Source organism: Anas platyrhynchos, chromosome 4, assembly GCF_047663525.1.
Source record: "Anas platyrhynchos isolate ZD024472 breed Pekin duck chromosome 4, IASCAAS_PekinDuck_T2T, whole genome shotgun sequence".
Lineage (NCBI taxonomy): Eukaryota > Metazoa > Chordata > Aves > Anseriformes > Anatidae > Anas > Anas platyrhynchos.
Genome location: NC_092590.1, coordinates 11,488,450 through 11,511,096, shown reverse-complemented (window position 1 = coordinate 11,511,096; position 22,647 = coordinate 11,488,450). Strand labels below are relative to the sequence as shown.

Here is a 22,647-nt window from a genome sequence, read left to right as displayed (position 1 = left end):
TGTCTGGCTCTCCATTGCTGTGCGTCTTGTGCAGTCACTTACCGCCGTGCAGTAGCTGCAGGTGCTTATCTTCTTGCTTAATATGCTTCTAAATAAGTAAGCTCCTGATTGTCGTAATTTCTTTACTTCTTTCCTCAAATATAATGTTTCACCAGTTCTCTTGTACTTTATCTTCTGCTGTCCAAGAGTAAGAAGAGCCACAGTGCTGGAAAATCTTGGATAAAACCCGTTTTTGTTCCTGCTATTGTTGTTGCAAGCCGACATCTCTCTTTCTCTCTTGCTGTATCAAACACTCACAGCATCTCAGGGACAAGCTGTGCTTTGCGTCTATGTTTTCTGTGCCTTTATGGAATCCAAAGTGTAAGTGTCATTGAAAATCAGCCGCTTCTGTTTAGTTTAGTAATTCCCTTTCAAAGTGAAAACAGATTGTGGAGTTGTACTCTCCATCCCCCTCCCAAAGACGTTTTTTTTCCCCCTCTCTTTCTGCCACTGTTGCTGATCAGACAATGGAAACTTGTAGGAAAGTTAAGAAAGATCTCAATTTTAGACTGTAGGGTTTTATAGTAACCTGAATGAATTTACCAAGATCCATGGGCCTCATCCTCTTTTTCTTGTGTGTGTCTGTGGGACTAAAAGCTTTGAGGCAAGCAGAATACCAACAGGGATAAGTTCAGTCCTGCTGCTTTCCTTCCCCGTGTGAATGTTCCTGTGAGATAATATAATATATTCCATGTAAATGTATACATAGTTATAGTAATATAGAGAGAGTTATGCTTGCATCTGTAACAAAACCACTTATTTAAATCAGAGAAAGGGGGACGGGTGACACGAGGTGTTGAGCCTGCAGACCGAGTGTCCAGACAAAGGCGGCGGAGCAGAAGCCCTGCTGAGACAGCGCCTGCAGAGCGCACGCTGCCAGGCAGCATGGCTGGGCTGCCTGCTGGGCACCACTGAGCCATTGGATGAGCAAGGTTCTCATCAAAGGATGGGAGACAAGCCATGCCCTTCCGTTCTCCTCCCCTCCGCTAGCTGCTGCTCTCCCCTTTCCTCTAGCATGCTTAGAGACAGACACACACACACACGGTCACCTGTCCTTTCTGTGTTTCATTTCCAGTGAGACTGATGAGCTCACTTACATTGTGCTGGATGTTCTTATAGAAACAAATCAGTGCTAAGGTATCTGCATCTATTTCAAGATTTATTATTTTGATAATAACAAGGTGGCATTTCACGTGCTGAAACACAGTAACATAGAAATATACAGGTATCTCTTCAGCTGCAACGCTAGTTGCAAATTGCTTTCAGTGTAAGAACATTTTCGAGCTTGAATTGGTAATTGCTGGTTCAGACAGGCAACTCTGTGGGATTACGACATAACACAGCTTTGCAACACCCAGTCTGACCACTAAGTGAGCAAAGGCACATATATTGGTCTGTATTTGCTTGATGATAAAGAAAATGTACTGCTCATACTGAATGAACTTCCAAGCCATTCACCTAAAGGTGTTTCCGATGAAAACCATTGTGCAAACATCCTAAACGCATCTCTGATTAGGCTTTTGAGCTGTGTGGCACTGCTGGTGCATGGGGAATATTATCATCAGTGCTGTGCATGGTGTGGGACACCCAGATCCAATGCAGTGCTGTGTTTCCTCAGAGTTTGAACCTGAAAATGTCTTTCTAAAACACTATTTTATGTCATTTAAAATGTTATTAGATTTTTTTTCCTGATCAGTCTTAGAAGTATGAATAAACACAGCAATGAGGCTAAGTGACTTGATTTTTCACAGTGTACTGTGCTACTGCAGTGCTATCTAGTGCTTCAAAAACAAACAAACAAACAATACAATGCATTTTTTTGTTTGTTTGTTTTTTTGATTGTTTTTAAATTACTCACAGGACACATTCAAAACATCTGATGGCAGGGTGAGAGTGCACTGTTTACATTGTAATCTTGTGAATGAGAATGATTAAAATTAAGACAGGCAAACAGTCAGATGAAGGTTAAAGATTGTTCAGAATTTGTTATGCCTTATTCTATGATTTCATGTGATGCATGAGTACAGTGAAGGATATATTTTTGTGCCAGGTCAAACGGAAACAAACCTACAGTGTTCCTTATTGGCAGAAAAGCAAGTCCTATGAAACATGGTTCTGTAGGAGATGTTCCCTTATTAACAAACCAGATTCCAAAATTGATATTTTCTTCCAGAAAGAGGTTCAAAAATTGCACTTTTCTAACTAGAGAAAGAATGAGATCTTTCCCTTGTCAAAATGTGAAGCAAAAATAAGATCATGGGGGAAATCTTATTTCAGATAAAGATTTAGAGTTTAAAGAAAACTTCAGTCATTGACTGAATCGACAGAGGTATATGTCTTTAAAGAATTGCAAATTGTATTTCAATTGTAGTATGATGCTCAATTATACCACTTATCTTCCTTGAAACATTTCACGGTAATGTAGTTATAAAATACAACGTCCAGGGTATGATAATGAGACCCACTTTAACCAACTATCAAACACTACTGGAATACATCGCATGAGGCAGCCAGTTACTCAATGTGAAGTTCAGGGAAGTTTATAGATAGTGGCAGTGAAGTTTATAGATAAGTGTTAGAAGAAAGGAGGGTGTCTTGTTTTTCTTCCCAGAATTAGGCAGGCTATGCTACATTGCTTTTTAAAGTGACAAAAGAAAGTTTGTAATAACAGCATGGTTCTGTTCAGCGTAGATCCTGCATCTCTCTCAGAGAGGCATTCCTTTATGTCATTCATGTCTCTTTAATATGCAAAGAAATTATAACTGTTTGTTGCTGTTGTTGCTTTTCCCTTGAGAAAACCGTATGTTCATTTTGCTAGATCGACATGCATGTTATTGGCAGGTGTCAAAAATGCAATTACTTCTCTTACCAACTAGACTTCTACATATTCCACTTACTTCCAACTACTTCTACGTAAGCTCTTGAAGGCTTTTACGGTGTATCTCACAAGCAATTCCATTTTGTATCCTTTCATCCATTGTACTGGGACAAAGTTGGAAACAGTTTAAAATTTCTGTGATTATCTGGGCAAAACTTTGTTTTTCCACCTCCACACACACCTCTGCAAGTCATTTTTAAAACTGCTAGATCATTTTATGTGGGCTTTCAGAACTGTAGCTGTGTTTAAATGTGAGAGGCTTTTTTTTTTTTTTTTAAGTTATATTTTGTTTGTTTGCTTTAAATATCTTCAGATACTTGCTACCTGACCCAGGTAACATTTTAGGTTTTGTCTTGTTTTTTGCCTTCTTTCCACTACCCCTACCCCTTTCCCCCCCACACACACACCTTGCACTCTACTACAACAAATTTACTTAGTCTTTGACTTTTTGGACTTTAATTACTGGTGTTAGAAATTTACTGTTTGGGGATTCTTAGATCCCATACCTGTGCTTTACTCTTTATCTTTGCATCGTGTTTTGAATGCTGGTGTAGTTAGAGTATACTATGAGAGGTGAGACAGCCATTCTGTCAAGCCGAAAAAACCTTGCTTGGACAATGCACGGTGTGTGTGTTCATTGCATGCTGGGTTTTTGCTGTTGTGGTATTTTGTTGTTTTGTTGTGGTTTTGGTGGTTTTTGCTGTTGTTGTTTTCAGATGTTTTTCAATGCACCCTAAGGATAGCATTCAGGTTTTGTTTTTGGTTTTGTTTTTTAATGGTAGTTTCTGAGCTTTCTCACGCAGCTGGGGAGCTGGGGAGCTTGGCAAAGGCCTACAGAATAAATTTTGTATACTCTATTTCCTTGTGTACAGCCAAATTTTCCTATCTGTTGGTTTATACGGCACTATATCTGCAGGCCCACTTTGAAAAAATCATGAGCATTATCCCAAAGAGCACTAGTTTGATCACTAGAATTAATACTCTACAATATAAACTCCATTAACAGGTATTTTGTTTCTCTCTGACCTCACTTGTATCTGAAAGAAAGCAAAGTACTCTGAAAGTCATTCAAATGCTCGTAGTTAAGAGAAAACAAACAAATGAGCACACGGCAGACAATCTGGTGCAATTAATATAAGACCTGTCAGGAGGGGATATTGTAATAAAATGAAGTGACAGTGCTGTTCCAGGGCTAAACTTAAGGTTTCGACTCCAGGCAGGAGATGACATTTATGCTTCTTATAACTTCCATTTCAATGACAACCTTCATTTATGAAAGATGAATGTATTTTGTTTTGCAGGTAGAAGAGAAATAAAACCTGTTCTTTTCCTCAAAGGAACTGGCTTAGGCCTTTAAATTACGGTGGCTGAAACATTAGGGAAAAAAAAAAGCTTACAACAAACACCAACCAGCTGCTTCTGCTGTATTTTTAATATGTACAGCTCTATTAGACTGGTTTATTAATACATCTGCAGGTATCTTGCAACAGGGGCCAGATGGCTCGGGAGATGGAAAATAGCACAAAAAGGGTTGCAAGTAGCAATCTAGGTCAGAAACAGCCAAATTGTGTTGTCATCTGATGTCTATTCAGTAGCCAGGAGGAATGAATCTGGAGAGAGGGTCTCGCTCCAGAGACCTCATGGTCCTGTAGCACCAAGACTCCACAAGTATTCCTTCCATATGAGCAGAAGACACAGAACATATAGAGATGTTGACAGGTAATTAGGCCAGTGAGCTCTTCACGTTAAGAGATAATGCTACATGGTAGGATGTTGCAGGACGTTTTTATTTTGAGGAATAACAAGAGACTAAGTTCAGCCAGTGACTCAGGCTCTGTAGGTGGGAGTGTATTGGTGTCCACAACAGTTCCTGGGCTCTGAAACACACATACACCGGGTTTCCAAAAACTGGCATCAAGAGCCATGCTTGACACTTGTTAAGAGACCACAGGCTAAAGTGATTTGTACAGGCAGTAATACGATAGGCTGCATTTTGAAATTTACATGACTGACTCTATGGTCCTGAATTGCAAATCAAAGTGCATTGTTAAGGAAACCCTTTTATCTAGGTTTTCTGAAAACCTAGAATACAAATATTGGGAAAAAAAAATAAGTGCCAGGCTTTGTGCTTGCCTGTACTTTTATCTTCGTAAAGTTTAGAAGTAGTTTGTTGTTTTGAATTTATGAGCTATGAAAACTGGCATTATTAGGTGACAGCAGGCAAAAATGTGAGAAGTTATGATACTGCAGTCTTAATAAAGCTGGTGTAAAATGAGTTATACAGACGCAATACAAACCTGATCCTTCTTTCTCTGTTTGATGGGGCCATAAAGAATCATGGTGAGATTCATCATATGACCAGACCTGCAAACACTTGCTGTAATGGTCAGAGCATGCTGTAGGCATTTTTGTCCAGAAATACCACTTGTTTCCTGGTGTTGCCTGGTCACTTACGGTAGGATGACATGCTCATAATACAATATGTGCTGTATGGAAGATCCTTTGCATAACTCCTGGTTTCAAGCATCAAAAATAAAATTCATGAGCTTGGAAAAGCTGCTGAGGGTGGCCTAAGGAGGTATCCATGACACCAAGATAAGCATTTCCCTGATCTCTCTTTCTCTTGCAACCCTCTAAAGTTATTTGTACCTTGCAACTCAGTTTGTAATAAATCACTCTGATAACCATTTAGAACAGCCGTGGCCTGTTGCTGTACCTCAAATCCAAATAATCCCCGATTCTCTGCTTCTCAGGGCATCTGTTGAAATTCAGACTCCTCATCCCTGAATGTTAATGGACATGGCTGTCAAAACAACCACACAGTCTTTTTCAAGTAATTATTGTTTGGGGATTTGTACACATGATCTTTTGGGGTGATTTTTTTTTTTTTTTTTAATTATCATTTGTTTGCTTAGTTATTCCTCATACTTTGTTGCTGTTAGCCCTGCAGATGATACTGAAGATAGAAAACTCTGAGAGTTCAAACTGGAGTAGGAAAAGAGCTGGGTATTGAGTAAATCCAAAACCAAAAGAAAAGAGAAAAAAAAAAAAAAGAATTGCTAAACAAATGTAATTTTGGGGAAAGAATCTATAAAAGCACATCAGCCTTGCACTGTGGAAGCACTGACATTGTTCTCTAATAAAGTTAGAGAAGTTCTGGAGATCACATTGAAGAATCAGACAGCAGCAGCATGAAAGATTATTCTTAACAAGATCCAGTACTAGAATAATTATTTAGTTCATTTTCTCTTTCCTCAACAGGGGCCTTTGAGACAAAATAGAAAAGAAATCCCCCACAAAACCCCTTCTTACTAGCCACCTACGAAACAAAGTAAAGCTCCTGGCCAAGAGTCAGCTTATGTACACTTGTAAAGTAAATGATGTTAAAATACAGAAATAAAGGCCAGATCCTTAAGTGTTTTAAATAGATTTACCTCCATAGCTTCCCCAGACCTATAGCATGTTACATTTGCTGAAGATTTGACTCAATATAATGAGTACAAATACCTATAAAAATAAAACATGTAGAAATTGTAAATAAATATTAAGACCTTTATTACATAATGAACTTAAAATGTTATTATGTATATTGTCAAATTATTTTGTGGAATAAGATAATTATCTGATATAAAAATACAACTTTATTAGCATAGATTAAAAGAGTAGTTATCAAAGTTATTGCTAACATGATCAGACAATAAGATGTATTCAGTGAAACATGAGCTGAAAGACTTTTGGAGGTGTAAGCAGTTATTTCAAGTCTAAAATTATACCCTCCTGTAAGAATTCAGGTGGAAGAGTCAGATCTGCAGTGTTAAATCTAAATCCAATAATTAGTTTCTACTATCCAATGGTTTCTAACCTGATCTGCACAAGGAAATAAGTAACTGCCATATCTAAAAATAAATAGCTATAGAATTTATGTATCATGCTCTCATGCTGTCAGAAATGTTTGAGTTAGATGTGAAATTACATCTACCATAGATAAAAGTAAGTAGAACAAGAAGGTCCTTGGCTAAAATTGTGTACATTTGCCTATAATATATTAAATGTAAGGTTTCAATCAAATGCTTTAACTCACAGAAGAACACATACAACTTCATAAATTAATCATAAGTTCATTTCGTAATTGCTGCAGCTATCTTTGACTCATACTAAGCGTCCTACCTGTAGAGAGTTCTGCAGCTGTGTAATGTCGCTTGTAATGGATGGTGATTTTTTTTTTCCTCATCTGTTAGCAGCTTTGGTCACATACTTTGGTTTCCCTTTACTATTTTTAAGGAAAGTCTTTGCTGTCCTTTAACTCTCCACCTCTCTCTTTTCTCTTGGCATCACTTATCTTTATCACACGTCTCTTTTAATCTGCTCCAAAATTCACTCTTGCTTTTTCTCTGTACATCTCCTCACAGTTCACACATGGTAATGTTTCATTCTCTCACTCACATGTTACTCAGTCACTTCCAATGCTCAGGAGGAATAGAGGCTTTTCACACTGCCTGCTGTCTTGTGCATTTAAGGGACTGTATTTGTGGCACAGAATAAAAACTATATTTGGGGGTAACTAAATGCACTAGTGAAGCAGGGGAGTGTACTGACTGCAAGGCCTACATGAGTATAATACTTCCTAGAGCTGAGAAATTCTCATACTTCACCAGAGCAACAGGGAACTGAGAGGCTCTGAATGCTTTGTAGGAGCATATGAAGAAATTTATGGAGAATACAAAGAATATATAAGTATTACATATAAATATTCTTTGGCTGACTTCATCAAACGCTCCCTTCACCTTGTAGAGGAGTGAAGATTTTCCAGACCTGCCTTCTTCAATGCAACACCACTGATGGCACACAAAGACCTTTTACAAATCATTGGTTAAGAGATATAAATAGAAAAAGCTCTAGTGAGTCCTGGCTTTGGCTGATTTCTCTGATGCTTGCACACTTAGCTTTACCGCTAGCTATAGCAATGGCACTGCTCTATTCTTCAGTCTTGAATAACTAAACCAAACAACACATAACCATGGCAGTAGAAGTGCTATAAATACAGACAAACATGCTAATAATCTTGCCCATTTTGGGGGGTAAATAGGCTGAAGTAAAGCCATGCTCAGGTGATTAGTTATTATGCAAATAACTGGAATCGCATCTCAAAGTGCTATATCATTTTGTAGTCTGAATTTGTTAATAAGCTAATCGCTGTGCATATTAAAAGGGATTCTTAAGGTATTTACACATGCACAATAGATGACTTTCAATCTTTTACCAACTTGGCTGCAATAAAGAAAATCAATTAAATGAAACAAAATGCCCTGTTCAGTACTGTGGATTAGTGCTTGCAGAGATTTCATTAAAATAAAAATCTTCTAAGAAGAAAATCCTAAACTGATAGACTTTGGGGATTTTCTATTTTTTGTCTTAACTAACAGGCTTACATATTTTCAAACATATTTTCAAATGTGTTTCAGTTAATTTAAATGTTCCACTTGTGTGTTCCTCTTCCTGTCTACCACTCTGTTCACCAAATACAAAATTAATGTAACAAACCCAGAACAAAACTGTAATCCTTTAAACTACACTGAAATCTTGAAAATGGAGAGAAGCAAGAAGAAGTTTCAATAAATAACTTGCTTCTAGTGAATATGGATCAAGTGTAGTAAAACTGGTTCAAAATCAGCTAGCTCCCACCAAACTGCTGCTCCAAACCACCTACCCAAAAAATTCCTATTTTACCTTCTTTCTAAAACCTTATGGATGTTATTCTATATGAATAAAATGAAGTTGAAAAACCATCTTCATAAAAAAGAACAAATAAAATCTTTCCACATTCTTCATCACTCTCTCCCTCAATATGCCTTGCTGACAAGCAGTGGACAAATAGAGTATTTAAACATTTAAAACAATAAATCTTATGATAGGCTCAAGAATAATAATGGTCCTGATTGCCACCTTCTGGGGATGAAGGAGTTGTAGGAGCCAAAAGGCACAGCACTGTTTCTTCTGGTCATCAGAACAACAGTGTCTTAGGGTAGTTCCTCTATATACACTCCTTCAACCATCCACACAGAATAAAAAGATATTGCACATTGGTATCATTCATACATGCAGGGAAGGTTCACACCTAGCATGCACAGACACAGATTTCAGAGCTGTCTTCTGATTTTAGCACCAAGATTGACCTGTAACTGCACAAGCTGTTCAAGCAAGGTGGTCCTCAAAAGCCAGTTAATTCAATACTCTAGGAGGATAAATATGCTGCTAGTTTAACAACTGACTGCAAAAGTTCTGCTGAATACGGTGACAGCTGATGCTTCAAAGGAAAGAAGTGTTAACTAAATTTGCTGCTAAATGTCTAATGTTTTCAATTGCCCTTACTTACAGATTTAATGGTTTAGTTGCACTAAAATAGGTAGAAGTATTTTTGTTGCCTGCAATAGGCTTTCCATAGCTCTATGAGCATGTGTGTGTATGTCCATGTATGTGCATATCCACATTCAGTGAAAGTCCACTTTTTTCTTTTTTCTTTTTTTTTTTAGTGAAATGGTGCAGAGGCATGAAGGACCATGCAGGTGCAGCTTCATACTGGAACAGTCTACTGATATTTTCCTCTCGGTAAAGATTTCCACTCAGGGCAATAGGAGTTTTACTGATGATCTCTCTTGGTTTGGCATTAAAATACATATATACAGTATCCACAGCTTGTGGTTAAATCAAACATCCTGGCTGTCCAAAGGGTTACATTTCGAAGAGCTGATGCCATGCCTGATGGATTCTTATTCACTACAGTTTATATATATAACATTCAGATTAAAATTGTACTGGAGGAAAGAATAGTGAAACATCATGGTATCATGTTGAGGTTGAACAATTATAATACAACTAACTACACTGTTTAAATATTCATTTTTATGAAAGACATTCATTATGTTCTTCATCTGGTAAGTTGCTCTCACTTATGCCTCACTCCAGCATTCAATCTCTGATAGAACATTGGAAAAAATCATAAAATATTTAAATACTCTCATTATGTTTTGGATAGCTTGTATTGACAGTGTATCCCATGCTTCATTTACAACAAAGCTTACAATTTTTGCCACTTAGAGAGACATGCAGCTCCTCTGAGGCAGAAAGTATTTGCTACTAGGAGTTAAAATGAGCATTGCTGGGAGAGCATAGATTGAAAACTAAAGGGCCCTTGACTTCAATGTAGGTTAACACTCTTAAGACTTGCACTGAACCATTATTTTAACTTATAGGGTATATAACATTGTTTAGAGACACTGCATGGCATCCAGCGTAACATACAACACCATCCAGAATAATATGTAACACCAGCATGACAATGGTGTGAAATGGAATCCTTGTACATTAAGGCTTTTTAATCTCTTTTCTTGCCTCTTGTTCTGTCTTGCACACTGCAGCTTCTGCCAGTTACTGTACAAACCTAACAGGTACATCTGTAATTTCGCACACTCACTAAGGCACCTATTCTTGAATGTGTTACTGCATCTTTGAATTGCAGCGCTAGCGTTATTTTTGTTATATACCTGTTTTCTGCCTCCCTAGTGAGAAGAAAAAAAAAAATCCTTGCAGAAGGGAGGGCATGGGGCTATTAGAACTGTATCACCTTTGTCTTTGTACTGAAATCCTTTCAGTAAGAACAAGCCATTATTTGAAGCTAAACTAAAAATATTATATGTATATTATGAGACGGGGGTAGCCACAGAAGCTCTGGAGCTTTCTTTTGGGTAAGCCCTTCAAATCTGAATTCTTCTCTGAATACTCTGAGGAAGGCTAAGCTTTTCCAGACCACAACTGCCTCCAAATTCCCTGTAAAATCAGACAGGAACATTCTGAATGCAAAGGAATGCAGCACATAATCACCAGCCACCATCCCTAGCAGCTGAAGAAATCAGTCTTGGCAAATTCCCCTCAGCACAAATTTAATATGACGCTGGTTTGGACACGACTCCAAGAGCTGGCAGGCCTGCAGTGAGAGGGGAGAGGGCTATGGTTTGCTACCCCCGAAAACACACACACACCATGCCCAGGACCGAGGGCAGTGGCGGCTCCCTCATGAGGGCAATTGTTGCCCTCTGGCCGCCACCTGACATGGCCGCCACCTGACATGGCCTCCCTCCTCCAAGCACCTCAGGTGTGCAGCCACCGGCCTTCCTTGCCTCTCACAGCCCCTCCAGCCTGCAATGTCCCTACAGTTGTCACTGCAATCTTATCTTCGAGGTGTACCCTCAGGCACTGTGTAATATTTTAAGGCACAGATGGGGAGTTTCAACACTTTTTATGTGTATTTATGATGAGCAGAAAAGCTGTAAATGAGTATGAGATGTATAATGAATTTGACTTCAGCCTTCTCTGCTCTCCTTATGCATGTCACACATCCTGGGATATAGGCTCTTCAGGGCGTGGTGTTTTATTTTTGCAATTGTTTACAAAATGTTTTGCCCAACAATGATTTGTTTTTGATTTGAACCTGAGGCTCTAAATAGGGCTGTAATCACAGAATCATAGAATCATTAAGGTTGGAAAAGACCTCCAAGATCATCTGCTCCAACCATCCTCCTGCCACAAATATCACCCACTAAACCATGTCCCAAAGTACCACATCCAGCCTTTCCCTAAACACCCCCAGGGACAGTGACTCCACCACCTCCCTGGGCTAACCCATCCCAGTGCCTGACTGCTCTTTCTGAGAAGAAACGTCTCCTAATTTTCAACCTGAACCTTCCCTGGTGCAACTTGAGGCCACTCACTCTTGTCCTATCACTAGTTATCTGCGAGAAGAGGCCAACCCCCAAACTTCCTTTCAGGTAGCTGCAGAGAGCAGTGAGGTCTCCCCTGAGCCTCCTCTTCTCCAAACCAAACACCCCCAGCTCCCTCAGCCTCTCCTCACAGGCCTTGTGCTTCAGGCCCTTCACCAGCTTCAGAGCCCTGCTCTGGACACGCTGCAGGGCCTCGATGTCCTTCTTGTAGTGAGGGGCCCAAAGCTGAACACAGTGCTATAGGTGTGGCCTCACCAAAGCAGAGCACAGGGGGACGATCACCTCCCTGGTCCTGCTGGCTCCACTACTCCTGATAAAAGCCAAGATCCCGTTGGCCTTCTTGGCCACCTAGGCACACTGCTGGCTCATGTTCAGGTGAGCATCAATCAGCACCCCCAGGTCCTTTTCCTCTGCAAAACTTTCCAGCCACTCTGCCCTAAGCTTGTAGCACTGCATGGGGTTGCTGTGGCCAAAGTGCAGGCCTTAGTGCACTTGATGCAAGCCAAAGTGCACTTAGCCATGTTGAACCTCATCCATTGACCTCTGCCAATTGATACGACATGTCCAGGTCCCTCTGCAGGGCCTTCCTACCCTCTGTCAGATTGACACTTCCCCCCAGCTTGGTATCATTTGCATATTTACTGAGGGTGCACTCAATTCCCTCAGCCAAGTCATCAATAAAGATATTAAAAGGGATAGGGGATGTTTGTGGAGTGTAAAATGCAAGGTCAGACTCTTCCTGGGGTTTGAAAGAGCTATGGCAGTACAAATAACAATATACTTTATTAAAGCCCCATTCTCAGCACACTGAATTTACTGAGAGGTGATACTGAGCATTTCCCAGCAAGCGTTGTTGCAGATAACCTCACAACATGGAAGATAAGCGGGGTAAAATATGATGGGACCTTACCATCTAAAGTATCTAGAGCTGGATGAGGGAACAGGGTAGGGCCTGGAGCTGGACAGACACTTCTATTTTGGGATTGTGCTGTCCACTGAAAAACATCAGGATTTTCTGGAAGTAAGGAAGGATCAGCATAGTGTGAGAGAACATTTGATTATTGGATATCTGCATTGGACTGTGAGGAACAAATGTAACTCATTAGTTTGTTCTGAAACAGAGGGTTGGTTTTCTTTTCCTTTCACAGATATATTTTTAAGTGTTTCTACAACCTGCCCTTATATTTTTATTTTTTTTCCTCCATTAAGCTTTTCTCTTTCTTTATATTCATTAATCATAAATGGGAGAGTATTGCTTATTAAGAGTACCTTGAAAGCTGTCTAGTGAACTCCCAAATTCTAGATGGATGCATGTGGGATCATTTTAATAGGGAGCCTTAGTTGTTAGCAACAGCATCTGACAGACTTGTTATAATAATAATGCATTCCCTGCTTGATGCTTTTGCAGCAAAGACTTATTTGGTAGCAATCGTGAAGGATTCTTAGAAGAACAGACCATTGGGCAGGATGAAGAACAATGCCTCCACAAATGCAGGGTAATCAATGATTTCTATTTTCTGAGCAAGAATAGTTTCAATTGTACTGCAGTCAGAATTCCCTCTGGTTGAATAAGTTACTGAAGTGGAAAATTTTATTTAGCAGCTTTTGGTATGAGTCTCACAAATCTCCACTGAGTGGTGTGGTACAAAAAACCTGTTTTAGCTGACTGTTAAGTTCTGGCTCCTACCTGGGTGAATATTGTGAGAGGTTGCAATAGGCCTGCAGGGGCATTCTATAAGCCCCTTCCCACTGTCCACAGAGAGCAGCCACTTGTGGTCTTGGACAAGACCTTTTGTGGGAAATTAGCCAGGCTTCTAAACTTCCTTATCTATAGCTTCAAACTAAACAACAAGGATTCTTTAACATGACAGAGCTTTGCTTTCTTCTGTTACATAACGGTTCACCAGAAACCCCTAGACTTACTTCACTGATTAACAGAAAATCAAATTTATACCCTAAACATTTTTGACTAAGTGCCAGGCTGACCAGAGATGCAGGAAGCCCCAATGTCAGTTTTACTGATACTTCTTCATCTATTTCTCCTGTTCTGTGTAGATGTGTATATGTATATACCAGTGTATATACATGTATATGTGTGTATATACCAGTGCACATTTATATCAAGAGCAAGAAGTTGCTGTAAGAAGTCATGCTTCCTACATACAGAGGTATTTCCTAACATGATAATTAACATCAGAAAATGCCAACTTATCAACATGCTCCAAATTTGACCTTACTCAGACCAAACAGGTGCTTAGGAAAAGCATTTCCTTTGGAAATGGGAAATTCATTTTCAAGTTATGTTACTACTTGATTTAGACTAAGCTTTCAATATCAACCTTCTGTGTTAATGATCTTCTGTGAGGGGATAGGTCTCTCCTTCTGGGGATGTTCTGCTCTGTGTAAAGTACTTATCTGCCTTGGTGCAAACTTGTGATGATCCAAATCACTGGCCCATGCTCAGGTTGCTGGAAAGTGTCTCCTCTTGGATTCTTTTTTTCACTCATATTTTAAGAGAAAAAGATTTTATTGTGAAAGATTTGATTGTATCCTGACATAGAAGAGGAAAAAATTATATGCTGAAGTATAGGTGGAAAGGGAAGACTAAGAAAATGTATTTCCATTTACAAATTTCACTTGGTTATTTTACAGTTACCTGGGTAAATGAATATATACATTTTCTGGCCAAATTAGAAATCTATGACTAACCCGTTGCTAACATTTTTATAAAATTTCCGGAGCTACAATCTATGGAAAAGTGTCCTAAAATGTGTCCTAGCGCTTCTACATCAACTCAGTTGTGATGGGTTCAGCTGGAGTCTGCAAGAAAGAGCAGCGAGACAACTGCCCTTCCTTCTCTTCTTTCAATGTCATGTTCTGCATTAGCTGATGCTGGCTGGATCTACAATCCTGTCCTGTGCTCCCCCCTGGGCTGGAAGACAAACGAGAACACCTCAGGAAGAACCTGACCGAATAACAGTGATGCCAGCTGGAAAGGCCACCCATCATTTTCACTGCAGTAGGTTAGCATCAGTGGCCTCCTTCTGAGCACAGCCATTAAAAAAAAAAAGCAAAAGGTAACACTTTTAGCCTATTGTTTGGAGTTACCGGAACATTTTAATTGAAGCAGAACAAGCAAAGGCAATTCAAAATGTTATTAACTGCTTGTCTGCATGAGGGATACATCTGGACAGCATACTAGCATCTTGTGAAGGGATACCCAAGCTAGCTCTCTCTGAGCTAGTTCAACTACTGCAAGTAATATAACCAGACTAGCATGGCACTCTGCCCAGACTAATTTATCTGTCTTTTCAAAGGCAGGAAGTCTGACAGGTCTGCTTTATTCAGTGCCTCAGTTGTCACTAATGAGCGCTGTGTAACTAGAGCCTCTGAACAGCACAATAATCAATTTAAAACAGCTCTTGCAAGAGCTCCTTGAAGTTGAGTTCTCAGCCCTGTTAATGATGCAAGATGAGAGTCCATCTACGTAGACTGGTTGTCTAGAGTTAGCTTGTGCAAAAACTACAGAAACACAACACAGGGCAGAAAACACATCGTCATGGCTGAAAACATGCACCAGAGCTTGAGCTTCTGAGCATCACTTCAGAAAAAAACAGGACCGGCCCACCTGTGCACCCACTAAAAGTCAAAGCTAGGACATCAAGGTCTGGGGACAGTGCTTGAAAAATCCCACCCGCAGTCTGCAGTGACCCTGCTTCAGCTAGTACTGCATTTTAAATCCTTCGGCATGCCATTAAGTCAGGCCATCAGCGAGAGGGCAGCAGAGATGTTAAGCCTCACTGTCTGGCCCTGGCTCTTCGCTTTGACATTTTTATCACTTTTTCACTTCTTTCATCTCTTTTATCTATTGCATTTTCCAAACCATCAGCTGTCTACTAAAGTTATTTTCTTTCCAGGAATTATTACTTTTCTTATTTTAAAATGCTATTGACAGGTATGATGCAGGCAAACTGATAACTAATGCCATGATAAATTAGATACAGCTGAATCCCAGTTTCCTGATATAATCATATTAGAAGAAAGTATTCTGTTATACACATGAGACCCTAATGAAGTCAACACAGCTGCTCATGTGTAAAAACAGCGGAATTTGATCCACTGAGTTCAGCTGGATCTGGCAGCTTTCCAGATTTTCTGAACTGAACTATACTCATTTCAGACATCGCAGTCACCAGTAGGAGCCAGTAACATTCAACATCAGAGCAGCACTTCCCAGAGATAGTCAGTCCTCTGTAGAGCTGATTAAAATAACACAACCTCCAGAAATATAATATCAACAACTCTATTTACATTCACTGCTTGAGGGGATATTAGTTTACTGTGCGTTATATTGTAACATTCAAAATAATATTTATCGTAGCCTGAACCAACTCTTTGCTCAGAGCCATTTGTAAAAGTCAATGAAAACAAATTAATCTACCAACTCTATTTTAATGCTTCAGAAACCTGTATCTCTATTCTCAAATTCTCTTTCCTTTAAACTGCAATTTTAGTTTGTTCCCCTGACCCGTCTTTTTCTAGCTTTCCTCTCAAACACAGAAAGAACATATCGTAATATCTCATCTTTATCTTCAATCTCTGTTGTGCCCTTTTGAGAAGATGGTGACCAGTACCTCCCTCCTTCCTCTAGCTCTTCTCTACTCTGGCACTTCCATGCACAGCATCCAGGCTATGCCTGCTTCAAAGAAGGTTGGTGGGGCTTTGAGTCTTGCTTTTTTTCCTTCTTTCCTTTTTGTCCATAAATCCCAACAGCAACTCTAAAATACAATCTCTTTTTGCTTCTCTAAATGGTTAATGTGCTCATCCGCTCAAAATCATTTCATTTCTCAAGCATTCTTTTCACTAGTTTTGATAAAAGATGTTTTATACAGGAAGCATCTTCCTGAAAAATGTCTGCCTTACCTAAAGCTACTTTCAATAGCTTATTCCACATCTATCCTCAGATGTGAAATTATACTTTTTTTTTTCCATGATGCTACAAAAATGTTTAATCTCTTAATGTGGGATGATTCTCACCATCATTTTGGCCATTCATTCTTTGCAGGTTCCCACCTGTTTATTTTATTTCTACACTGTATATTGAAATTTATTTTGACTCTGAACTCAACAGGATGTAGTGGCTTTGTGATGCACTCATTCAATCCCTACAATCCTGAAGAGGTTCTAACACAAAGTATTTATAAGCAGTGTAAAAGTATAAATTACAATATCAAGAGTATCTTTAATTTATATAAAGGGAATATAAATACCATGAACAGTAAGCCAGATTAGCAACTATGATTTCAGTGGTTTCTTTTTACTGCATAATTTTTTTTAGGCAGGCCACAGCTGATATAGATACAAAAAGAGCCTCTGAATAGTGAAAATCCACGCTGATAAGGTAACCTGAGGGAATTATTTTAAAACTCAAAACAAAGGAAAATCGGTGTACTATGACTTAAAAAACAAACAACCACCACCAATGACAACACAAAAAGAAAAAAAATTATTTGTGATGTTAAAAGTTTTGATGATTTTCTTCCACTTTTTTTTAAAGCTTTGCATCCAAAAAAAAGGGTGAAAACAATGATAAAGTAGACTAGAATGAGATATTTTGTTATTTACCAAATATACTGATCACATTATTACAAAAGCTAAACTTCCTGTGGTAGATCAGGAAATGGGGCGAAGTGCTTTTGTCCAAGGAATGTACTAAGTCTGAATTATACAGTAAACACAAAATACCTGTATAAGATGGAAAAATATATTGTTACTACTACTGTTTGCTGAAACACACCTGAGTTCTTTACTTCAAGAAATGTAGCTCATCCCCACTGCCTCTAAGAGACATGCCAGCAGATAACTGCTTTTGGAACTAATACCTTGGCCTTAGAGGAGACCATATTAAAACAGACTTTATTTTGTAGGTCTTTCTTGGAACCCTTTTCCTGCCAATATGTAAATAAGATGCTAATCAAGAGGTGTGCAGGGAAAACATATTCTGACACGTTGGCACATAGCATTTTCAAGCAACACACAGCACATTTATCATTATGTTAATGTGAGATCCCAAAGGCAGCACTGCCTTTAAGGCATACTTGAGCATGCCAAAGTTTTCCCTTTCGTAGGAGGCAAAATAGAAGATAGATTTGTCATTCATGAAAATTCAGATTCCCTGATTTATACAGACCAGTCAGAAATCCTAAAATAAAATAATATTTTGGGTTTCTTCCAGTGATGTTTTCTCAGTTTTGAATCATGAGCAATTTATGATCTATGTTTTTTTTTCTCACTCAGAGATGGCATAACTCTGGCACTGAGTTTAAAGCAGCATTTTAAAAATAATGGTGGTGGGAGTCCCATACAGTTTGGCTGCTGAAGGCATTAAACACCAGTGGTTTCCTTTTCCTTTCCTTTCAGAAGCTATGTATAAGGAGAAGAAATATAGATTCTCTAGGTAAACAACCGAACAAACAGCAGTCCAAGAACACAAGATCAGAGAGAGCTCCTAACGCATTTGTCTGAGTCACTTGCTCAAGGTCAAACTGCAAGTCAGTGAAAGAGTTAGGAAAAAAAAATGTGACTCCTTATTCTCGGCTTGTTCCAACCCTCATGTCAGATAATACGCCAAAAGCTTAAAAGATGTTCCAAATGTCATATGAATCTTTTTCTGAAAAGAGATGCAAATCTCAAGGATATGTCTTACGGTAAAGTTCTGGGAATAGCTTATTCCTGTGAGCTTTAAGTGGTGAGCTTTAGCTATAGGCCTGCCTCAGTAAATGTCTCCAAACTTTCAGGTATCTCTTTGATTTAAAGATACAATTAACAATGATTTAGCCTGTATCTCCTGAAGTGTCTCCTCCTACTTCATACCAAAAAGTAAGGTAGAGAAATAGCAATTAAAATATATAAAATGTATATTAAAAATATAAAAAATGAATATATATATGTGTGTTTGTATATATGTGTATATATATAAATATATATATATATAAAATAAAACAACCCTTTCAATACAGAGCTCACTGATTTTCTGGATCACTGAATCCAGGCCCCTACTGCAATGTCTGAATGTACATAATGTGCACATAATCATCAAATATTTTAAAATCCATTAGATGTCTGAGCTTTCTTCTCTCTTTACTGTTCTAGAAAATTAGTTTTCACTCATAAAACCTAGTTCTCAGACATCTGCAAACTATGAACTATCTTCAAATTGTTCAACAAAAGGCAAACAAATCCACTCAAACAAAGAATTAGCACTTTCTTCCTTCACAGCCAGGGAGAAATTGTTCAGGAGAGGTTCTGAGGACATACCAGACAGAAGTGTGGATTAGATTTAAACCAAAGCACCATGTACAACTTCAGTACTAGGATGCAGCTTGTTATGAACCACAGCTCTGCCTTCTCTTGTGCTGCTCAGTGACAATGAGCTATCATGAGCTATCAATGAGCTACCAAGTAGCAGAAAGACATTTGGGATCTTAATGGACGATTATAAAATTCAGAATCAATAAAAACAAAAAAGAGTAAGAGCAGACTTATCTTTGTGATAATTAGTATCTGTAATACCTTAATCTCAATGTGAATGTTTAAGGTAGTCTTAATTTTGGATCATCTAAACAAATGGTATTCAAGCAGGCAACTTTATACAGAGCAATAAAATGGCACAAAAAAAAAAAAAAAAATGTTGCTAATTTTCATTTGGTCAGGAAGGTTTTGTTTTGTTTTGTTTTTTTACTTATTCTCATGCTGTTTGACTTTGTTTTAATCTTATCTATTTGTGCATTAAGACCACGGTGGTTTAGAATCACAAATTTACCACAGTCAAGCAAACAAGCACAATCAGCGTGTGAAGAATGCAACATTCATGGATAACTTTGGCCTGGATCTCCCTCCATCACAGGGAACCTTCAATAAGACGGGTTCTATTTATGAAACAGAGGAAAAAAAGTACAACTGACATTCACCCCTATTAAAACCAAACGGAAAAGGGCATTCTGTTTTAGGAGGTTTATGAGAAATAGTATAAGCACTGAGCAGTGGAAGACCTTAAAAAAGTACAAATAGCCTGGCTGAGGAAGACAGGAATATCTATTAAAAAGGGGGAAACCACAAGCTAACAAGATAATTGTAAGCAGAAAATAAATGAAGAATTGTTAGATGGATAGAAAGCTCACCAAAAAAAAAAAAAAAAAAAAAAAGCAACAATGAATGACTTTCATTAGTTCTGCTCTTTACCAAAATGAGGTAATTTATATCAGCTTTGCTGCCTCTGAGCGAGTTTTGAGCCTTTTCTTGCTATTGGCATTAATAGGCACAAGCTAAAAAATCTGGATCTGTGTTTTAGATGCTCCATAGTCTGTGCATTCAGTTCATTTACCTTCATGACAATCAGGCAAAGCTCACAATTATTTTCCCATTATTCATAACCTTCTTATTTACAGGTCTTCAAGACAGCATTTTGTTATAAAATTAATGAAATAATCACATGAAATATAAATAAAATACAACAATTGAAGTTAGGCGCTTGGGATGCCAAAACATCACAAAGAGTCCTCTTAATCAGAGCCTCCTTTAGAAGCCTTGCAGCAGGCATCTTACAGGACTGGATGAGGCTTTGCTGAGCACGTCGTTAAACAGAGGTGGCTGAAATTCTACTGCTGTCTCTGACTGCCCTCAAGTTGCTGCTGTGACGACAGAGACGCCTATTCTTACTGTGCCCACACCTTGCCACCACACTCAGACTGAACTTGAGGAGGTTACGTGTTGTCCTCCACAAACATTTTGTCACAGTTCCCTTGAAGGACTACTTCTCGAGTTGCTAAATAACAAACGAAGGCTTTTCATGAAGTAATGGGTACTGTACCTTCCCTTGTCTAACCGTGCAGGTAAGCGCCCAACTTCACAACCACTGGCTGGGAAGTATCAACTGCCCAGAGCTTCAGGTGTTAGTGAACAATTCACTTGGTTTTCGTTATTGTGGAGTACGGTAGATATTTCCATATTTACCAGTGTATAATTAAATGCAAATAATGCAGAAGGCCCTGACAAAGGAGGAGGCTGTGCCCATGTGCACACCTGCTGGTCCAGCAGCCTGAGTGTGCCCATGAGCAGACCCACCAACTAAACGGGCAGGAGCGACCCAGGTGGGAAAGGCAAGGGCAGTGCAGGGACCTGAACCGCTCATCTTAAAGGTTAACAGCAGAGCATGAATCCTGAGCCCTGACCAGCGTGATGTCCAGCCTTGGCCACATCACATCCAAAGTCTTTGTCAGAGATATCCTTAAGGCTGGCAGGAACAGCTCTGTGTCAGCCACTGCGACGCTGTGTCTCAGGGCACTGGGGTTAACTGCTGGCAATATCAGATGAGAAGGGCTGATCCTGAGGTCAGAGAAATTGCAATATTGCTGCTGAACCAGCTGATCGCTTGGGCAACATGGTGGGAGTAAAACACTAATGTAATCATCATTTTTTTTCCATGAGGTTAATTATTTTATATATACTTCCATGTATATATATAAGTATATTCATATATATGGGTACAAACACACACAAAGAGAGAAATATTCTCATTCCATCAATTCTGAGACCTGAAATAAAATGTCTAATGCTTCTTTTCAGGGCTAACCTGCCAAGATGCCACATTAGCAGCACTAAGAAAAGTGAAAGACCCCCCAAATCTGCTTTGCCTCTTGGTGAGTGCTGAGTCAATACCCATCTCCATTCCTATTATCCAAAACTTAAATACATTTATAACACGGCTGATGCTTCTAGGTCATGTATGTCTAGAAGGTTCCTGAATTTTCAGCACTTTTAAGGATTACTTTGTGACACATTCTTGTAAGTAATCATTGTTTTTTTCCCACTGCACCTCATTTTACTTTCACTCTGTGCCCCAGGTGGGAAAAGGAGTACCCATCTCCGGTGCCTCCTCTTCATCTGGAACAGTTTTCTGACTGCTAATGAGATAACTGAGTGTATTGACAATTACAAGTATTCCTACAGAAAATTTTGTGCCAGTAATGATTCAGTCTTTCAGCATTTTTCCCTTAAATACAATGAAAGAAATAAGAAAAACATTTTTCAAGGGAACATCTGGAACTATGAGTAATAATACACATCTCTGTCTCTACCGCAAACACCTGAGTGTAGATTCTTATAATGCACTTCAAAATGTTTTTCACTCATATTAAGTACCATTAATGATTTGCTCCTGAGTGTAAAAATACCGTTTTGTTTTACCTATTCTATTTCAATTAGAAAGCTTTTTTTTTTTTTCATTTTCACACACTGCATTTCTCAGGTTTAACTTATTGCCATATAATTGCCCAACATTTAAAAAAGAATGGCACCCAGTCCCAGAACCTATCACAGAGGCGTCTTAACCAGCAGGAGATGCCAGTTTGATCACTACTTTGAATTGTTCCAGCTACAGCTACAGTAGAACTATACAGAGATTTACCTCAAAATTAAATCACGGACAATGTTAGAACTAGCAAAGACTGGCTTTCTAAAGAAAAGGAAATCTAATTAAAACCATGATACTCTGATCATGGAGACTCAGATGATTTGTTAGCACCTTAAAATACACGTTCAGCTTACCTACAGTACTCAGGATGCCCTGACCTGCTACTGTCCTTTAGGTCATGATCCACCTCATGCCACTCTGTAGAAGACTGGGGAACACTGGAAACAGCTATGCTGTAAGGTGTTCCCCTCACTAAAAGCTCAGAGGATAAAAAAACAACTGTCTTTTAAAACAGAACGGATATTATTCAATGGCCTTTGCTGGCTACCATCTCTCTTATATAACAGATATTTCTAAAGACACTAAGATGCATCTACTAAGAATCTACTCAAGAAGCTCAAATGACTCTGAAAAAGTCAACCATCAGCAAATAATGTGCTTGCTGCCAGCCTTCTTTTTTTTTTTTTTCTGTGAATTCTGGAGAT

At 38.8% G+C, this 22,647-nt stretch overlaps 3 long non-coding RNA genes across 4 annotated transcripts in view; 2 read left to right on the top strand and 1 right to left on the bottom strand.

The window, feature by feature from the left end:
• LOC119716889 (uncharacterized) overlaps positions 1-9,624 on the top strand; it is a 279,074-nt gene extending 269,450 nt beyond the window's left edge. Inside the window, exon 5 of the long non-coding RNA XR_011808866.1 lies at positions 9,448-9,624. This is a non-coding gene — a long non-coding RNA (uncharacterized lncRNA). The remainder of the gene's footprint in view (positions 1-9,447) is intronic.
• LOC110353574 (uncharacterized) overlaps positions 1-22,647 on the bottom strand; it is a 164,140-nt gene that overhangs the window by 7,565 nt on the left and 133,928 nt on the right. The window contains exons 6-7 of one of the 2 annotated variants that reach the window (XR_011808863.1): positions 583-706; positions 43-342 (exon numbers count right to left, since the gene is read on the bottom strand). The exons of the other annotated variant lie outside the window; for it this stretch is intronic. This is a non-coding gene — a long non-coding RNA (uncharacterized lncRNA). The remainder of the gene's footprint in view (positions 1-42; positions 343-582; positions 707-22,647) is intronic. 2 annotated transcript variants of the gene reach the window in all.
• The window catches only part of LOC140002325 (uncharacterized), a 28,271-nt gene continuing 24,479 nt past the window's right edge, over positions 18,856-22,647 (top strand). The window contains exons 1-2 of the long non-coding RNA XR_011808685.1: positions 18,856-20,582; positions 21,316-21,389. This is a non-coding gene — a long non-coding RNA (uncharacterized lncRNA). The remainder of the gene's footprint in view (positions 20,583-21,315; positions 21,390-22,647) is intronic.